Below are 20698 nucleotides of genomic sequence, written 5' to 3'. Positions count from 1 at the left end.
GTAATACAGTTTGAAATCAGGGACTAATGATGCCTCCAGCTTTGTTCTTATTTCTCAAGGTTACTTTGCCTATCCAAGGTCTTTTATATTCCATACAAATTTTAGCACTGTTTGTTTTATTTCTGTGAAAAATGCCATTGGTGTTTCAAGTGTACTCTAATTACATTTAGAGCAGGGAGTCATTGGTGTGACTGATTTTGAGCCCAGAAAGACATATATGTCTCTATTGTATAAGTTGGTTCTCCCTTCAGTATAGAGACAAAAAATTAGACCTGACTTGGAATGTTTAAATGGGTTTAAAATTTTAATAATTCCCAAATATAAATGGTCTTAAAAGGTAAATAAAATGAGCAAATGCTCTGTACATTTTGAGTTATACTGATTCTTACAGTCAAAGTTTACTGTCTCAATTTCCTCACTTCTCACCACCCCATCCTATGGGAACTCTTCCCTTGGAGGTTACATGTGACATTTTTAATTGTTAATTATACTAGCTCTGACTTAATGCCTGTTCTCCTTGACCTTTTTGCTGCATTTGACACTGTGGACTCTCCCCACCCAACACCGCCTACCACCCCTCATAAATACCCATTACTTGATCTCCTTGACATTTTTGTCTTCCCTGCTGACCTTGCCAACAGCCTTGTCTACCTCACATCACCTCCTGCCCAGATTACCACCCAGGCTTCCATCTGGTCTTACAGGTTCTAATCTCCCCTCCTCTAATCCAGAATGCCACAGCGACTAATCTTCCAAATATCTGTTCTTTAACCTGACCTCAAAATCCCTTCTTACCTACAAGAACTTGCTTACCTTTCCAGTTTCATCTCCCTCACTTTCCTCCTGGCTCTTTATACTCCAGAAACACTTGGTCTTTTTTAGTCTCAAGGACACTAAGCTTGACCCCTCCTTAGGGCTCTGCAATAGCTGACTCTGTCTGAACTGCCCTTCCCCAGACCATGCCAAGACTGGTTGTTTCTTTCATTCAAGCCATTGTTTAAATGTTCCTCAGAAACATCTTACCTATTTTCCATACGCTTATATTGACATCTCACATTTTATTTTCTTTGGAACAATTATTACTGTTTGATAATTGTATATTTATTTGTTCCTCTCTGTCTCTCCTAAATGGAATGGAAGCTCCATGAGAGCAGGAACTTTTTATTTTACTGCTTTACCTCCAGAACTTAGAACATGCTTAAAGGTTAATGAAAATTTGTTAAATGATGAACAGTATCCATCATATCATTTCCAATTCATTCAACTCTGTTTCCCACTATTTCTATATATGCACACTTTACAGTCCACCCAGGTTGTTCTCACTATCCATGGAATGTATTCCCTGTTGTGTCAAGTGTGTTGACATTTTTTCTCCAACCAGATTATAAGCTTAGGAAAGGTAGAGGCCCTTTTATACTTTTCCAGCCCTCCAGGCCTAGCAGAGTGCCGAACAGCATTTGGTATGTATTTAACACTTATTGATTTATTTCCAGCTGTAACATTATATACTGCACTACCGAGCACTTTTACATCAGTGGGGCTGAAACGGAAGTAAAAATAGGTCGACCATAAAACACCAGCAAAGAGCCCATGACAGAGTAAGAGATTTTTTTCTTAACTTCTAATTTGATTTGAGCAGCAAACTAAAGTTTTCTGGAATGAGGATGTGATGAACAGGAAGGTATACCTTGGGAAGTTTTGTGCTTCCTTCTCTAGCAATTGAGAGCCTGTACCACTGAGGGCCAACCATCTTCCAACTCTAAGGTGCTAAGGTCTATGTATACCGTTGTTGACTTGCCACAAACTTAAAGTCATCTTGGACTGCTTACTGATCTTTGATCCCTTACATATAACCACTAAACCCAAGTCATTTCCTTAGTGGCATTTATGTCTACCATTTCTTTTAAAATCCCACTTGCTACTTCAGAACCTGACAAGGTTATAGTCTCCTGTCTCATCTTCACCCCCTCCCCCTGCCAAATTCAAAATGATCTTCCATTAGATTAAACCTAAATTTGTCAGGCTCAAATTCAGGTCTTCTACGCTATCGTTTCAGCTTTGTTTTCTATTGTTTCTAAGTGAACCTTCTGTTTTAATTCATCTGATCTCGTACCTTTTCCCCATTGTTAGCTTGCTCATTTTTTCCCCAATGCCTTTGTTCAAGCAATTTCCTTTACCTTTTCCCTATAAACAAATCCAAATTCTACATTTCCTTTGTTGTCCTTTAAGAAAGCTTCCCTTGGGACTTCCCTGGTGGTGCAGTGGTTAAGAATCCGCCTGCCAATTCAGGAGACATGGGTTCGAGCCCTGGTCTGCGAAGATCCCACATGCCGTGGAGCAACTAAGCCCGTGCTCCACGAATACTGAAGCCCGTGCACCTAGAGCCCATGCTCCACAACAAGAGAAGCCACCACAATGAGAAGCCTGCGCACCGCAACAAAGAGTAGCCTCGGCCCACTGCAGCTAGAGAAAGCCTGCGCAGTAACAAAGACCCAACACAGCCAAAAATAAATAAATAAAATAAATTTTTTAAAAAAGCTTCCCTTAATCTACATGGTTAATTTCCAATTTAAAATATGAATTTTATAATTGAATCCTTTTTTACTAATGGTGAATTGTTGATCATTTTATGTTTCATATTTTACACCCCCCACCCCCCCAAGTAATGTTGTAATTTTCTTGGCAATAGGGACTTCATAATTCTTACAATCATGCACAGCTCTTGGCACCTCCAAGGATGAATGTGTTTGGTTGGGACATGACTCCAGAGGCCTGGTCAGAATTGCCTGGAATAAAGGTGAACCCTGACCAGGTGAGAAGGAGCTTGGGCAAAAGGAATTCTTAAAACCAGTGGATACCTTCCTAATTAATGCCAAGTATGATTTCATACATCACTCAGACCATGTAGGCGAAACGGCAGAGTTAAAGACCTCTGATGTTGAATAGCTTTATATAACTGGTAACTATAAGCCAGATGCTGGCAGCTATGTGAGACAGAAGATCTGAATTCGAATTCTGGCTTTGTTTCCAATTAATCTGGGCAATCCTGAGTAAGCGATTTACTTTCTCTGGGTGTCAGTTCTTCAACAGTAAAATGAAAAGATTAGACTCCAGATGATATTATAAGGACTAGATAAGTTAATTAAAAATTGTATGACTCATGCCTCAACGAAGATCCCGTGTGCCGCAACAAAGAAAGGACGAAGCCAAAAAAATAAGGAAAGTAAATAAATATTAAAAAAAAAATTGTATGACTATTTCCATAGCAGTGAAATGGCAGCCATAGCCTTTGGAGTTTTTATACTTATTCCATGGGATAGGATTTACTAGTCTTGTGTGCTGTTAGGAACACTCACTTTCAGCTTTTGGCATTTATACTTTTCTGTTTCCCAATTTGTGTTAAAGTGGATGGACAGATGGTTGATAAGGTTTTCACATGCTTATAATGCTGTTGTTCAGTTCAACAATGGTTTTAAACTTTGAGGGTCTTCATAGAGCCCGGATTTTGTTTAGAATGGAAGATAGTTTTAATTCTTCAATTTAAGGATAATATGTTTACTCACATAATTTAAAGCAACTTGTGGATGTAACTTTAAAGGCCTAATCAGTTTCCCTTATTTTGGTATGTCTCTCAACTCATTTCCACATCACAACCTAACTCTTCCAAGTTGCAGTTTTAAAAATGAAGTTTACCAGGCTTCTAGTTACATTTGCATCTTTTGCCTTCTTCTGACTCATTTAACCCACAAGCTCCTTCCAAATACAAAATCCTTTGATTCGGAATCACAGAAATTTAAATGCGGAAGAAACAAATTCCTCCTTTTACAGGTAATTAAACGAGAGACCTAAAAGATCCTGGTGCTCTTTCTACAGACTATGAATTTTATAAATAAAAGAACTGAATTGAGATTAGGTTGCAGGGAAAAACAGGCAAAATTTGTGGACTGTAAGACCCAATAGAAATTGTGTTAATTGACATTTTATCGCAGAGAAAGTATGGATGGGAACGATGAAAGTCAAAGATTGTCACCACTGCTATCGCTCTGCTTTGTGATTTTTAACTACTTGGGTGACTCTTGAGGCGAGTGGGGCTGCGCACATACCATTAACTCCCAAACTGCATATGAACTATTTGGAGTAGTGAGAACAGAAAGGACGCTCAAAATGTAGGTAAAGGAAGGAACGAGCCTGTCCAGAGGGTTCTGAGGGGACCAGGGGGAGGGAAATTAGGACGCGTTGGCCAGGCAGGTGCCTAGGAGGTGCGAGCTGCGCCTCAGGTAGCAGTGGCAGGGATGAAGCCGGGTACGTGGCTCCAGCAGGCCAGGGAGGGGAACGGAGACCGGGGAGAGAAGGAACCGGCGGGAAAACTGCAGGAGGAAACCGAGGCTGACCTAGTGAGCAGCGAAGACCTTCTAGAAGGAAGGCGAAGGCACCAGTGCAAGCTTACAACCAGACTAGGGATTAGGGAAAGAGTATAAACAAGCTTAAGGGTAAGACGCGGGGGCTGACTAGAGATGGGAAAGGGCGCGCGGGGAGGTGGGAGGCGAAGTGAGGGCCTTGGGCAGTGGGCAGGTGAGGAGAGGCTCGGGGGTTCTGAGCGGAGGTGGCGCGGCTCGCGAAGGCGGGAGCGTCTGCTGAGTCAGAGACCCGCAACAACCTGGCCGCGCAGGGGGCGGAGTGGTGAGCGCGTGGGCGGGCCGGGAGGCGGGGCCTACGCCTGACGCGTCCCGAGGCCGCTGCGGCCGCGGGTCGGGCGGGGCGGCGGCGGCGGCGGCGGCCGCGGGGGAGGGGCACGGCGTCAGCGCGTCGCCGGCTGGGCCGCGCTGGTGGCCAGGAGGGAGAGACTAGGAGGAGGAGGAGGAGGAGGAGGTGAGTAGGCTCCGGGCTGGGGAGCCGCGCGGGCCGGCGGGGAGGCGGGGAGCGCGGCCCCTCCCCTCCTTGGCGCCCGCCTCGCGGGGCCGCGCGGCTTGGAGTTCCCAGAGGGGCTGCGGCGGCGGCGGCGGCGGCGGCGGCGGCGCGGGGAGCCGGGGGGCGGAGCTGAGGGCCGCGCGGGCGGCGCGCTTCCCGGACGCACGCGCTGCGTTCGCGGCGCCGCCGTCCGCCCCGCGCCCTGAGCTGGGCACCCTGGCTGCTGTGTCTCATTCCTGATACGCGCTGGCCATTTTCTGACCTTCTTTTCTTGGGTTCTGCGCGCCTTGCGGGCCGGCTTCCCGCAGCCAGCGCGCCGCAGCCGCCTCGTCGCGCGGCCGGTGAGGGTGGCTGGAGGCGCGTTGCCTTCTCGCGGGGAGGAGGAGGGGCCGGGCTCCCGGCCTTGGCCCGAGGAGCGGAGGGGCCTCCTTGCCGATCGCGAGACTGCCGGGCCAGTGGTCCCTCGCGCCGCGCGCCGCCAGGTCTTCCTGAAGGACCCTTTGCGCCTGGCCCCATTATCGCGCTAACTCTCCTGACCTCAGCAGCCCCTTAGCAGAGGCTAAAGACCTCGCTCACTCTGCGCTCTCCCCGCCCCCTTCCCTCCTCTGACGATCCCGCATATACTTATTTTAATCGGGACCCAGGCAGTCTGTTCGGGCGGGGGAAAGGTTCTCTGAATTTGTCCTGTAAATCCAGCCGTGTACCCAACAGCGAGGTTGCAGTACTACGTTAATTTAACCTTTAGTCTAGAGGGAGTTTTTTTTTTGGTCTCTCTTCTCTGGCAAAGGCAACTTTTAGAGTTTTCTGAGAACTGTACTGCATTACATTGTCTTTGAGATAATTCTTAAGTTAGCGCTTGGAGGCAGTGTGATGGGAGGTTCAAAGAGAAGGCTTTACACTTTTTCCTCCACCTGTATCACAGTTTGAAATGGAAAACGTGCGTTGACGGTGATTTTCCACACCAGGTGGGTTGCAGAATGCAGCCCCCGTGAGCTGTGGCTCTCCTTGGTTATTGGGTGCTACCCCTGAAGTTGATTTTAAAGTTCAACAGAATGGTCAGGTAAAGGAGCTGTTGAAAAGAAATCCAGTATAATTCAGTAGAGCCATTTTATTGGATTCTATTAACCTGTTTAACCTTAAGCTAGAACATGGCAGGAGTTTCATGTAGGAGCCCACGTACCAAGTGCAATATTGAATTTTAATTAGTGCATTCCAGGTTTGATGTGGAATAGATTCACATTTCTCACTGCTTTTCATTATATATTTTCCTTAGGATCTTGTATTTAAGAAACAGTTTTAGTATTGGGGGTGGGAGGAGTACCCTTTGAATCATGAAAGTTTCTTTGACGAACTTGAAAACTGGGTAGGTAAAATGTGAACCGTGATACTGAGATAAGGTAGGAAACTGAATTTTATAGCATTACCAATTTGAGAAGTTAAGAAGGCTTTTTTACTCCTGTTTTGAAACCGTGTTGACATCTTAATCTGACAGACTGCAGAAGTACAGAATTTTCTGTTTGTGAGGAAATTCAGCAGTTAACTATTAATTATTAATAATTAATTTATCGCAACCCTATAATTTTGCAGAGTAAAAGTAATCCAAGTTTCCTGAAGAGATTTAACATGAACTGAATAGAACTAGTTGACTTAACCGAACACCTAGGTAGATCATTCATACCTCCCCAATGGATATTTTTGTACCAAAATTTGTTTTGATTTTGATGTCTTAAAAACAAAAAAGCCAAGTTATTACTAACGTTGAATTTTTTCCCGGTGTTTTGAGTATATGCCTTAGTTTGTGATTTGGAGTCATTAGATCAAATGATACAGATTATATTTAGGCAATCTTTACATTTTTCATCAATTGAAACAGTACTTTCCAGTTTGTTTGAATTTAGTAACTATTTTCACTTCGAGAATGTTTATTCATATTCTTGTTTCAGATAGTCTGTGTCAATTCCAGCAGGTTGGCATTGCAAGAGTCCTAGGGTTATGGTGTATGTAACCTTGATATTAATTAGGAAGAAAGGTCCTGTAACACATGGAGTCATCGAATTCCAGCATCCTCAGCTCCCTTTTGGTGGTGGTCCTCAATGCAGAAGTCCCCAGGTCCTTGCTGGGGTAGGGTGAATTCTTTGCATCTCCCACTCCAGTGTTTACTGCAGGTGTTTAGTAGATACTTTTTGGCTTGTGTGCATTTTCCCTGGTGTGGCTTCATGTAAGGTGGGCTGTGTTTTATTCATCTTTGTATGCTTCATGTCAAGCGAAGTGTACTTTGTAATGCTTGTGGTTTTGTTGGGCTTAATCAAATTTAAGAAGGTAGCAGAGTGCTTGGAAGTCATGAATCATGATATTATAAACTTGAAATACCTCATTTCCATTTTTGTGTTGAATAGATACTCTGTTAGGCTGAATTCCAATATTGAAAGAGGTAGCAGGTATCTAATATTTTAGATAAATTGAGGCAAGAGGTTAACATTGAGAATTTTGTTCTTTAATGTACATTACCCACTGTGAAATTGGAAAAGGACACCATTATTTAAATTTTTTGATAGGACACCTCAGTTGAGCTAAAATAATACAAATTTTCCACTGGAGCAAAGTTTGAGAATTGTGAATTGAATGACCCTAATTGTTACTGTACGCCACGTTCTAAGGCCTTGGTTTCACTTTATAAAGATATATTTTTCAGTACATAGACTTCTGGAAGCAGCATGACTTATGGAGTTCAGACTCCTGTGGTAAAAAGCTGTCCTGAAATGATATTTTACACAGTTTCTGGCTGATGCCTTGTGCTTCATGGTGGTGATAATGAAAACAAACAAACAAACCCCAAACCAAACAAACCTTACTGTATTTTCTTTTTCCCTCAGGCTTATATTCTTTCTTTAATAGATTATTATAGTGTGCTTTGTTTATTAAAAAAAAATTACTGAGGAAATTTTTCAAGCATTTCTTTTGGAAAGTACCACCACTCCACCCTTTGAATAGCCTTGGCAAGTAATGTTTGGGCAAATGCAGGGCCATTTCCATAGTGTGATTCCTATTTGAGTATGTTGAGTTATATGAATAATAGTTTTCATAGGGACATCATCTTTGGACTACATGCATTTTATTTTCCCCTCATGACACTATTACTGAAAACAATTGTACAGTAGAGTATGATAGTGCTTAATTTGTAGGGGGCAAATAATTTCATATCTATCATTGCTGGTTCCTGTGTCAGTCCCAGGCTACCTGGCCCACCCACTCCCTGTTCTGTCTTTTCCACCCACTTCTTGAATTGATTTTTAAGACTGAAAATACCTTAAGATCCCCAGCCTCTTCAGGAGGTGGGATCTGGAATTATTCTGGTGCCCTCGGCATCCATTGCTCACAGAGGTTTGGTGTCTTACTATATCCTTGGCATGTACTCACTTTGACTGAGTTTCAAAATGAGATTCTCATTTTGAAAAATGCTTTCACTCATCAGGAGTTTTGAAATATATGGCATAAACATTTTAGGGAAGTATGTGTGAAGCATCTAGAATATATTAATATAGATTTAGATGGAATTAGTTTATAGAATCAGACAATTGATAAGAATTAGTGAGACTGTCTAGTCGTTTTCTCCCACACTTGAAGGTCACACTTAAGTCATTTAAACTCAAGATTACAATTTTTTTGAGTACTTATTTTTAAAAGTGAAGCAGTTCTGCAGTATTTCCTTAGCATAAAATAATCCATAGAGTTGATATATTTCTTTTATTATTCCTTTTTGTATTCCAAATCCCTTGTGGACCTGGAACCTTGTCTTGAGCCTGCTCCAGAGCTCTTCCTCTCCTCGCCATCCTCTCTTCCTTCAGGGAACTTGGACCTGGTCTTGTCCATGGTGGACGGTTGGGGTCCTACTTCAACTGGGGCAGAACTAGCAGAGTCAAGATACCTTGATACTGCTTCTCAGACTCACACTCACTGGATTGACTTCTTAGGTACTGAGGACAGGACAGCTGAGAGCTGGGCTCTTTGGCTGTTATAATTTCAGCTTTTTTTGAGGGTCAACTTTCATTTGCATCTGACGCTAGGACACCCTGGTCATCCAGTCATTATGTAGATCCCCTTCCTGACTACCCTGCTCTTGGTTCTCTGCCTTTGTAGCTGAGTTACTTACTGGGTGATTTCTATCCAGTTTCAGTGGTAACTAATTATTTTCAGGTGTTTGATTTTCTAACCAGGTTTTCTCTCAGTTTTGAGCTTTCATTTGACCAAGTATCTGTTATACTTTCCCATAGCACATTTGTTCGTTATCTGTCTTTCTTTCTAGACTGTGTGTACCCAGAGTGTTGGGACCGAATTTGTGCTGTTCCTGTTGGTGTCCTCAGCACTTAGTACAGTACCTGGCACATAACAGGTGATAAATAAATATTGATTGGATATAATCAATAGTATGTTATCAGTATGGGAAACCAATTTTCATATAGAAATTGAGAATTCATACAAGAAGTTCAGACATTTCATTGCCATCATAAGTACTAGGGAGTCTGTATATTTTAAATTACAAGCATATCCACATACAAAATAGCATCATTAGTCATCTTGCAGGGAGTTTATTTAAGAAGAAAATGTATATAATTTTCACCATGTATTGTTAGGTGTTGCACATTTCTGTTTCTCTGGAGTTTGATTAAATGTATATTATTTTATATTTCTTACAAATAGAAGTTTTATGGCACTATAAAGAAGTGAATTTAATGGCCCTATTTTTTTTTTTTTTTGCGGTACGCGGGCCCCTCACTGTTGCGGCCTCTCCCGTTGCGGAGCACAGGCTTTGGACGCGCAGGCTCAGCGGCCATGGCTCACGGGCCCAGCCGCTCCGCGGCATGTGAGATCTTCCCGGACCGGGGCACAAACCCGTGTCCCCTGTATGGACAGGCGGACTCTCAATCACTGCGCCACCAGGGAAGCCCTAATGGCCCTATTTTTGTGCATTAGTAATTATATACTAAAGAGTAAATTCTCATTAAGAGGCCCTTAAATGCCTGCTCATAAAAAAAGAGAGACCTCTTTGATTTTGTTCTCCATACAATCCCAGTTATTGTATTGAAGCAAGTCATCAAACTCTTTAGTAGTCTAAACCTTTAATTTGGTTTCAGAACAGTAGTCATGTATTGAATACCCAAATTACCATGTCTTTAACAAGTAATGCAGACACTTATTAAAAAAGTAATGACCATAACTTTTCGTGTAGAATTTCTTGTGCTAATTTTTTAAAGAGGACTGTTGAACTGCATTCCCCATGAAGGCCAAAATCTCATACTTTAAAGGATAGTGGAGTATACATTTATGTGTAGAGAGGAGGGGGTGGTAATTTTTGTAGTGGAATTTTTAAGTGGATAGTTTACTAATTATGTTGAGGTAAACACTTTACAACTCTAAGAGGAAAACTTCAATTATCTGAGTGAGATGAGGTATGTGAAATTAATTCAGATAAGTGGGGGAATCCTTAGTGTAAATGGTGCATGTCAAGGGCCATGACCTCAATCTTGATTTTTATTTTTTCTATATATCTGTCAGCTGGTTTTACATTACTAGATTCTGATTCTTTTTGATCATGCTGGGAATCATTGATGGAGGAGGTAAAGTTTGCTCTATAATTTTTTTTTTCTTTTGCCACAGAGGGAATCCAGAATATCGTATTCTGTGACAAGTATAATTGCTCATCTCTCGCCTGTACTGCCTGCCCTTTTAGGAGGTACACCACAGCCTCCCATTTTGTCACCTTCCTGTCAAACGTCAAATGTGTTTGGGGACTCCTTGAGAATACACTTGATCTGAAATTAAAGCCACACTCCTCTGTCCAGTCTCAAGATGTTTTCCTGCAAGTTGTTGCAACAAGTTGTGGAGGGTGAATTGAGCTGGATAAAACCTTGATTCTTTTCCTGTCCCCCTTGGGCTTTAATATTTAAGCAGCAGTTTGCACTGTAAGCCCTTGAAATAGAAACAAGCATTGGGGCATAACCCCTGACCTTTGCAAATCCTAACTTGAAATGAAAATTTTTGTGATTGATTAGAGTGTTTTAGGAAAATGATTTCTGCTGCCATTTACTAAGGTTTGCAGCATTCCTGGGCTCCTGGCATCTGAAAGTTATTGTGCAATCTGTAGATAGTCTGTGTAGCTGTGGTGACATTTTCCTCTAGGCTTTGGTTTTTTTGGTATGTTTTGTTTAAACAGAGGTAAGCTCATCTTAGCAGCAGAGTTGTGTGCTGACACCTCTGTAAGTGAATTTTACTTCTTTCTTCAGCATTACCTATAGATGCTTTACTTAAACCACCTCAGAACATGGCTCTTTATTTTCAGCATCACCAGCTTCCTTTTCACCTCTTGGTCTTTGAGATACAAGATGGTTCATATCATGATTGCCTTGGGTAGAGTGGATATGATATCAGCAAGCTCTGTATACAGACCTTGTGAGCAATTTCTAGTTCATTGCCTGAGACCTTCTTAAATACATGCAGGCAATATGATTGAAGAGTTTAGGCTTCAGGGTCAGTCCAAACTGATTTTGACTCTGTACCATTTATGAACAGCATGTCTTTGGGGGAAGTTAGTTACTTCTCTGGGTTTCAGTTTCCTCATATGTAATATAGGAATAATATCAGCTTAGTGTATTGAGTTTTTTTTTAAAGAGTAATCTTAGCTGTATTGATTTGTTGTCATGTGCAGATAAGTGTTCAATAATGTGAATTAATGAACTATCTGGATCATACACGATTTTAAAAAGAAGTAGATTTTGTTCCATTTGATAACAGAGATAGTCAAGTAGGCAAGAATTATTCCAAATAGAGGTCTTGCACAGTTGACTTTGTTTTTCTTTTATTCCTATAACTGCTTTGCTGTTATATGTTTTATTTATTTATTTTTATGTCTTTATTTTTTTTTATTGGGGTAGAGTTGTTTTACAATGTTGTGTTAGTTTCTACTGTACCAAAAAGTGAAGTAGAGTTCCCTGTGCTATACAGCAGGTTCTTATTAGTTATCTATTTTATATATATTAGTGTATATACATCAATCCCAATCTCCCAATTCATAACCGCCCCCCTCCCCGGCCTTCCCCCTCTTGTTTGTTCTGTACATCTGTGTCTCTACTTCTGCCTTGCAAACTGGTTTATCTATACCATTTTTCTAGATTCCACATGTATGCGCTAATATACGATATTTGTTTTTCTCTTTCTCTTTTGAAAGTACATAAGACTTTTGCAACAATCTATTTATATACAAAGGATATACCGATATGTGGGATAGGGAAGCAGAATGTGGAGTGTACTTGCTGGAGTAAGACAGACTTGGATTTGAATATAGATGATCTAACATTTGAGTAACCTTGGGCAGGGTTCTTTACTTTTTTGATTAAAAGTTTTCATCTGTAAAATGGGTATTAAAGTTTAAAGAGTTAAAAAGGGAAAAAAGGATAATAAAAAGATTGTTAAGACTTAAGAGATCAGGTATGCAAAATAATGAGTAAAGCTGGAATCCATAAATACTGATAATTTTTATTATGACTGGAAAAGTGGCTTTACTTCTCTGAAGTAAAGAAGCTTCCTCATCTGTAACATGAATATGTGGGAAAATTAATAGAGTTATTATGAGTATTAAATGAGATAATACATGTAAGAACTCATTAAATGTTAATTGCTGGGCTTCCCTGGTGGCGCAGTGGTTGCGAGTCCGCCTGCCGATGCAGGGGACGCGGGTTCGTGCCGCGGTCCGGGAAGATCCCATATGCCGTGGAGCGGCTAGGCCTGTGAGCCATGGCCGCTGAGCCTGCGCGTCCGGAGCCTGTGCTTTGCAACGGGAGAGGCCACAACAGTAAGAGGCCTGCATACCGCAAAAAAAAAAAAAAAAAAAAGTTAATTGCTACTGTTATTTATATTATTATTAATTCAGTTTCAGAACAAATTGGACCAATTTTGAGTCAAAATGAAAGAATTCATACAGATACTTAATATATTTTTTATGTTGGGGGATATTTACTATGGATTTGGGGATGGCAAGTTATCATTCATTAGCTTTCAATGTTTCCTTAAGACAGCAGTAGTTCTGAAGTTGTGATATACAGGCCTTTTGGGGTCACTGAGACCCTTTCAGGGGGTCCATTAGGTTAAAACTATTTTTATAGTAATACTGTTTGCCTTTTCCACTGTTTTTACATTTGCCTTGCTGATACTAAAGGAATAGTGGGTAAAACTGTGGGTATCTTAGTAGATATTAAATGGCAGTGGCATCAGGGTGTACTAGTAATCATTGTATTCTTCACTACCACGCATTCACTGTAAAAAAAAACAAACAAAAACTCAAAAAGCCAGTTTTACTTGAGTGTCCTTAATGAAGCAGTAAAAATTATTAGTTTTATTAAATCTTGATCCTTGAATGCATTGTTTTAATATTCTATGTGATGAGGTAGGAAATATGCAGAAGGCACTTCTGCTACATATCCAGAGTACATTGTTTGTCTCAAGGAAAACCCTTACGTGTTCTTTTGAGTTGTGAGCTGAGCTAGCCGTATTTTGCATGAAACATGATTTTTACTTGAAAGAATGACTACCAGACAAACTAGGATTATTTAGACTTAGGTATTTGGCAGTGATTTTCTTGAAAACAAACACAGTGAGACTTGTCACTTCATGGCAAAACAATAGACAATATTTGTTGCTGATGATAAAATTTGAGCTTGCTAGTGAAAATTAAAATTTTGGAAAACCTAAGTCAACTGCTGTGCTCTTGTCAGCTTCCCAGTACTTAAAGAGTTTTCTGATGGGATGGGTGGTGATATTATGAACGTGAGTTTTTGCTATGGTATTAATTATGTCAAGATTTTCAATATTTATATAACTCAATGAACGAATATTTTCAAAGTGATCAGTGTTACAAAATTATGGTAAAAGGCCCTTATAGAAAGCAAGTAACAGAATACAAAAAGCTTATGTGATATTAGATTTCATATTACAGCTAACTGAAAACTCCTACTTGTCAAGTTTTGGTGTAGTATCAAAGAAGAACATCCACAGTTATCTGAAAATGATATTAATATTAACATATACTTTCTTTCTTCTCACTGCATATATGTGTGGGGCTATTTTTTTTTCATGTAGTTCAATCAAAACAATGTATCACAACAAATTGAATGTAGAAGCAGATATGAGAATCCAGCTGTCATCTATTAAGTTAGACATGAAAGAAATTTGCAAAAGTTGTAAAACAGTATTATTTTTATCACTAAGCTTTTTTTGTATAATAAAGTAATTTTTCATAAAATATATTCTCATACTAAATGTCATTAAAAATTTTAAATGAATCAGGAAAGCAGAACATATTTTGTCACAAAACTGGAACTTAATCATTGTCTTGCACATTCTAGAAATGGAAAATATTCTATTTCATTCAACAAATACTTGCAGAGTGTATGTGAATAAGCAGTTTCCACGTGCAGGAACTCAGTGTAGGTAGGGAGATAGATGTCTTCATTTTCAGATACTAACAATTCACTGAAACAAGTGCTTTAATAAACATCTGTTCAAAGTTGCATATTTTTTTCACCAAAAAAAGATAGCAAACTAAATGCCATTTTATAACCTGATTTTTTCCCCCCTGTTAACACTATAGAGCAAATCTTTTTTCATGTTAATGTTTATAGATCTATGACATCATTTTATAATAGTGAAAAATTGGAAACAACCTAAATGTCCCATGGATGGGAGAATCAGCTCAATTGTGTTGCATCTCATATCAATTTTTAAATTAAATTATAAATCACGCTTTAAAAAAATTTAAAAAATAGTTAACATTTTCGCCTTTAATTCCTAATATGGTAAATATTGATAATTATAACTCATTAACAACAGCTCTTGGGAGTCCTCAATTTTCAAGAACACAAAGGAGGCCTGATACTAAGACGTTTGAGAACTGTTTCTTTAAGGAATGGTGGCTAGAGTCATCAAATGAACAAAGTTCTAAAGTTTTAATATTTTGCGTATTTCTTTGAAATATGGACTACATACCTCTAGTTTCTTTTCCTGGTTGTAATGATATGTCACTGGATGGAGTTCTGTGTCATTCTCCAAGTAGGCAGAAGGTTCCTGTGTGTGTTTTTAAAGAAGATTTTCATTTTTATTTAAGATCGCTGCTACCTATATTGTTGCTACCCAGAGTTGAGATAATGGTTAATGGTCACTTTATCAGCGAATTCATTCTTGATACCACTCTTTTGGTTGCGAGCTATTCATGCAGTTTTAAGCGCTGTTCACCATGGCAGGCTACTTAAGGGTTGTAGTGAAATTCACTTTGCTGAAAATAAACTGCCATTTTCTCTGAAGTCTTTACACTAGGCTAATCTGTCTGCTGTGAAGTCTTCCTGACATTTCATAGCTATTTTCTAGATGGTCAGTCCACAACTTGTGAATGTGTTTGTGAATTAGTTATTTGCCAACAATATAATATGAATTACAGATGGGTTCCATAGTGCCATTGATACTATGGGCAGAGCCTCATTGTGGATTATTAACATCTTTCTTTGGGGAATTATATTCTGACTCCTAGAAGTCTAGCCAAATAAATTACTCCATTGCAGTCCAACAGTGGCAAGAAACCCCCTTTTCCCGCTTACAATAGAAACAGGAGTGCTAAAGCTTTAATAGAAGCAAGAGAGGCATTCTGAAGCAACGCTCAAGAGACGCAGGTTATCCTAGGCACCCCAGGTGGGTAGAAAGGGTGGTGAGTAACCCTCTCAGGTGAAGCAGGTGTAGAAACTTTGGGTCAACCAGCAATGGTGGAGGGAAGAAGAAGGGATATTCTAGATACTGCTTGCAGGTGATAGATACCCTTTTGCGGCAGTTGCTAAAAAAGTAAGGGATGGGTAGTCCTAGGTTGGGAAATCCATATGTATAGAGTTTTGTTGTGTTGTGCTCTTACGTTTGGTTATCATATGAACTGAACTCAAGAAATAGAACAACAAGCCAGTTGGGAAGGTTGAACTCATAGATTTATAGGCCAGAGGTTTGAATGTCAAAGGAAATGATGAACTCCAGGGGCATTCATAATCAGAAAGAGCAGTGGAAGCCAGGAGGGTGTTGGAATATGCAAGCTGTTCACAAGGGCCCCAAACAAATTCGCGTTACAGGGTGGCTGTTAGGGCAGGGGTAGAACTGGTGATCAGCTGGCACAGTTCAGTCAAAGAATACTGTGACTCAGCCTGCTGCCTTAGGGTCTCTGGTAGAAAATACAGACTTTTAAGAGTGGTATCCATACAGGAAACCTGTTATGGGGAATGGTGGATATAAAGCAGAAAGCAAGAACCAGGAGAACCTGTGCACACAGATGAGGCCAACTTGGGAGAACTAGAATTTGACCTGAAGTTGAGCTTGTCTTATTTCTGCTCAAGGGTATTGTTTGACCCCTTGGATTGAGGCAAGGCTGAGCCAAAGTGGGAAGCAGAGTGACCGTAGCTAGCTGTGTATAGTGGAGTGACAGACCTGCCCAAGAAATATTTGTTAAACCAATGGATGGAAGTAAGGCAGGGGAACAACTGGGTCATTACACTCATGTTCTTCATGCAACAGACACTAGGCACCATATTACCTACCCACTAAATATTCTCTAGGCTAGGGTTCAGTAAACTTCTTTTTTAAAGCACCAGATAGTAAATATTTTAGGCTTTATGGGTGATTATGGTCTCTGTTAAGTTTGCCATTGTAGTGTGAAAGCAGCCGTAGAAAAATCCATAAATGAATGAGTAGCTATGTTCCAATGAAACTTTGTTTATGGAGACTGGAATTTGAATTTCATGTAATTTTCATATGTCGCAAAATATTGGTCTTTTAAAAAAACTTTTCATCCATTAAAAAATACAAAATCCATTCTTACATCATAGCTGTGTAAGAAAAGGCAATGGACTGAATTTTGGGCCACAGGCTCTGATCTTTGTTTTAGGCAAATAAATGACTATCAGTTATGATGCAGAAAGCATCATATTAGCATTACTGAAACAGATGTTCTCTAGGACAATGCTGTTGGTGACACTGTCTTGTTTTATAGGTGACACTGATACAAATCCGTTCAAGAATTTAGATGTGACATCTGCAGCAGGTTCAGATCTCTCAGCTATAAGACAAACTGGATACTTCATAAAGATTGTCATCTATTATGCGCAGAGAGCCAAAATCCGTTACTGAGATTGTCTGGGTGAACTGCCTGCTGGGTCCAGTGATGCACTAGTAGACAGAGAAGTTGAAAAAGAAGGCTGGCATATTCTTTGGATGACTGGCAGAATGTGACACCAATATGGCATCGAGCCCTACTGTGATTCCAAGGACTGCATGACTAAATAAAAATGATTTTTTTGGCAGGGGTGGTTCAAGTAACTTTGATCTTTACTTGGGGAATGTGTAATGCATTATCATTCCATAGTGACACATGGTGATTGCTTTGGTAATCAGACTTTAAAGATCCTGTCTGTTGATGGATTTTAATGTATTACAGTTATCACCTTTTAGTATTGGGCTTTTTTACACTAAGGGTAATATTGTAAAGAGAAACATCTGCTTAACCTAAAAAAATTAACCTAAAAACGTTAATTTAAAGACTATGATTTCACATGGAAGTTTTTGCTTGGGAGATTTTTGAAATTTTGCTCTCCCCTAGCGTGTTTAAAATATGCTTCTATTTGTAAAAAGCTACTGCTCCCAGAATTTTCTAGGAGAATATCCTTTTGTGTAGGCTACTGAAATCAGTAGTAAGTAGAAAATCGTATTCTACAGTGCTAATGTGCATAGAACATAGTATTATAAATTAATACTAACTATTACTATTAATTAATGTCTTCAGACCTATTAAATAAATTCACTTAAAATGATTTAACAAGGGCTTCCCTGGTGGCGCAGCGGTTGAGAGTCTGCCTGCCGATGAAGGGGACACGGGTTTGTCCCGGTCCGGGAAGATCCCACGTGCCACGGAGTGGCCGGGCCCGTGAGCCATGGCCGCTGAGTCTGCGCATCCGGGGCCTGTGCTCCACGACGGGAGAGGCCACAACAGTGAGAGGCCCGCGTACAGCAAAAAAAAAAAAAGAAAAATTTAACAAGCAGATGTGAACTGGAAATAAACATATGTATTTTCTAGAACTATTGAATCACAAGAAAACTGGAACATCAAAGTACTCTCTGAACCAAGTCACTGTTTTATTTGGTTAGAGTCCCTGCTTTTGGCATACATCTATTTATACCAGTTATAGAGGATTTGAAAGCAGTGCTGGGAAATGAGGTGGGTGGATTCTCTCAAAGTTGAATCCCATTTTTTTCCTCAGTGAGTCTTCAACAGTTTTTTCATCTAGCATTCAACAAAAACTCTGGCAGCCGAGGATGTAAAACATAGATTACATTTTATATAGTTCATACAGCTCATCTACAAACAGAAAAAGATTTCCTCATGACTTACCTTGAAATCTTTATTTAAGGCCTATACTAATCAGTTTGTCAGTGTGCCACTGCTACTATTGCACATTTTTGGTCAGAGTGCAGTGCAATTAAAAGCCATCCTGCTAGGAAAAGATTTGAAGATTGCTGAATAGTGGAAGTTACACACATCTAATTTACAAGTCAGATTAGTGATCAGAGTCATATGAAGTTGATTTTATGGTTTTTAACTAGTTTTTCATTGAAGCAATGCCTATAGCTGAGGGACAGGTGTGTTGTAACATTTGAATGCCTTAAACTCTTGAATCTGGAATGAAAGAGTTGTCGTACAGATGTTCAGATCCTAAAACTCAAGGATTTTGAAATAAAATGCTGTCATTTATTGTGCCATAATTGAACTGCCCTGCAGATTTTATTTTGGATCATTGTGATTAATATTTGGAAAACTTTCCCATTTTCAAATATAAGACATTTTAGGAAAGACTATGATTGTGTTTGTGTGTTTGTTTAAATAGAGCAGCAAAACACTTTATAGATATATTTAATAAGAAATACATGGATTTAACATTGGTAGACCACTCAAATCAGGAATTCCACTGTCATCTTCTGGAAACCTTCCATAAAGGGGAGGAGACAATAAATAGATCCCTTTGTAGATTGCAATTATTATTTTTTCCTAAACTTTTTTCAAAATATACAGAAGGATGCAGAGTTATAGCTTGATAGGTTACAGTTATTCTTATTTCACCTGTACTTACTGAAATTGAGAAGACCTCTCATAGAAGTGAGTATGAAAAAAAGTAGTGAATTGCAGAAAGGAAGTACTATTTATTGGGATTTGAGAACATTATTTCAGACAAGCATCTGTGTTAGTCTTTTTTTTTTTTCCGGTATGCGGGCCTCTCACTGTTGTGGCCTCTCCCGTTGTGGAGCACAGGCTCCGGACGCGCAGGCTCAGCGGCCATGGCTCACGGGCCTAGCTGCTCCGCGGCATGTGGGATCTTCCCAGGCCGGGGCACGAACCCGTGTCCCCTGCATCGGCAGTCGGCCTCTCAACCACTGCGCCACCAGGGAAGCCCTGTGTTAGCCTTTTAGATGGTTCTTGGGCCAATAATTGACTTGAATGTAATCAGGAGAAGAAGAAAATCCAGTTTTAAAAATTTATTTTTGGCTGTGTTGGGACTTCGTTGCTGCTTGCAGGCTTTCTTTAGTTGCAGCAAGCTGGGGCTGCTTTTCGTTGTGGTGTGTGGGCTTCTTATTGCAGTAGCTTCTCTGTTGTGGAGCACGGGCTGTAGGCACGTGGGCTTCAGTAGTTGTGGCTCATGGGCTCTGTAGTTGTGCCTAGAGGGCGCTAGAGCGCAGGCTCAGTAGTTGTGGTGCACAGGCTTACACGAACCCATGTCCCCTGCATTGGCAGGCGGACTCTCAACCACTGCGCCACCAGGGAAGCTCGGCAGGCAGATTCTTAATCATTGCACCACCAGCGAAGTCCAAAATCCAGGTATTTAAAACTAGTTTTCTGTCAATGGTCAGAAGAATATTTTGTTTTATCTTCTCTCATCCTGCCATGTGGTGAGGTCTTATGAATTGATTTTTGAGATGACAAAACATTGGGATTTATAGGGTCTTGAGAATTCATCAATTACATCTTTTTGTCCCCGAACTATGTTTTATATAGGACTTCTTTAGTCATATTTATAGGAGATAAGAAAGACAGTGAACCTGACTTTCATAGACTCCAAAAAAGACTTCTGAAGAAAGATTACTGTAAGGTAAAATGTAGTAGGCATACATTCCTGTGATTATTTTAGTAGAGCAGTGACTATTTAGGTGGATTCTTTTCCCATTTCCTTTTCCCCCAAGGTCGTAGTCACTGGTTAAAGCTGCTTTTCCTTGAGGCGAATGGGAGGTAACTTTGTGAATGGAGATATTGAGGCTATTGTAGACATCAGGAAATGAGTGGATTGCAAAAGAGAGAATGAGATGGTAAATGTGTTAGGTGATAAGATCATAGATAAGCACTCCTTTTTTGGATTGACAAGGGTGCTAGAGTAAGGATATCTATCAGTAGAATAGAGTTGATTTGTTATTACCTTGTGCTATTTACTGTAGAGAATTAAAAACATGTTTTTATATTGGAGTGTAGTTGATTTATAATGTTGTATATTGTTGTACAGAATGTTTAGTTGTAGATACCATATATTTTAATCTGAATTTTAAAGTGGGAATTCTCCATTTTGTGCAGTGACTCTTCACTAAATGTATTTATAATTAAATGAAGTGTTTGAGTATAAATAACATACTAATTTACTAAGATAAAATTTGTTTGACCAAATGAGGAATCTCCCTT

At 40.0% G+C, this 20698-nt stretch overlaps 1 protein-coding gene across 3 annotated transcripts in view; it reads left to right on the top strand.

Annotated features, from left to right (window-relative positions):
- The first annotated feature begins 4793 nt into the window (after nucleotides 1-4793).
- GTDC1 (glycosyltransferase like domain containing 1) overlaps nucleotides 4794-20698 on the top strand; it is a 383969-nt gene continuing 368064 nt past the window's right edge. For all 3 annotated transcript variants that reach the window (XM_082841772.1, XM_082841768.1, XM_082841769.1), the window contains exon 1: nucleotides 4794-4869. The gene's annotated coding sequence lies outside the window, so the exon portion shown is untranslated. The remainder of the gene's footprint in view (nucleotides 4870-20698) is intronic.

The sequence above is a fragment of the Leucopleurus acutus genome (assembly GCF_964270905.1).
Source record: "Leucopleurus acutus genome assembly, chromosome: 6".
NCBI lineage: Eukaryota > Metazoa > Chordata > Mammalia > Artiodactyla > Delphinidae > Leucopleurus > Leucopleurus acutus.
The sequence above is the reverse complement of the archived record's forward strand: the minus strand, read 5'-3'. Positions and strand labels throughout refer to the sequence as shown.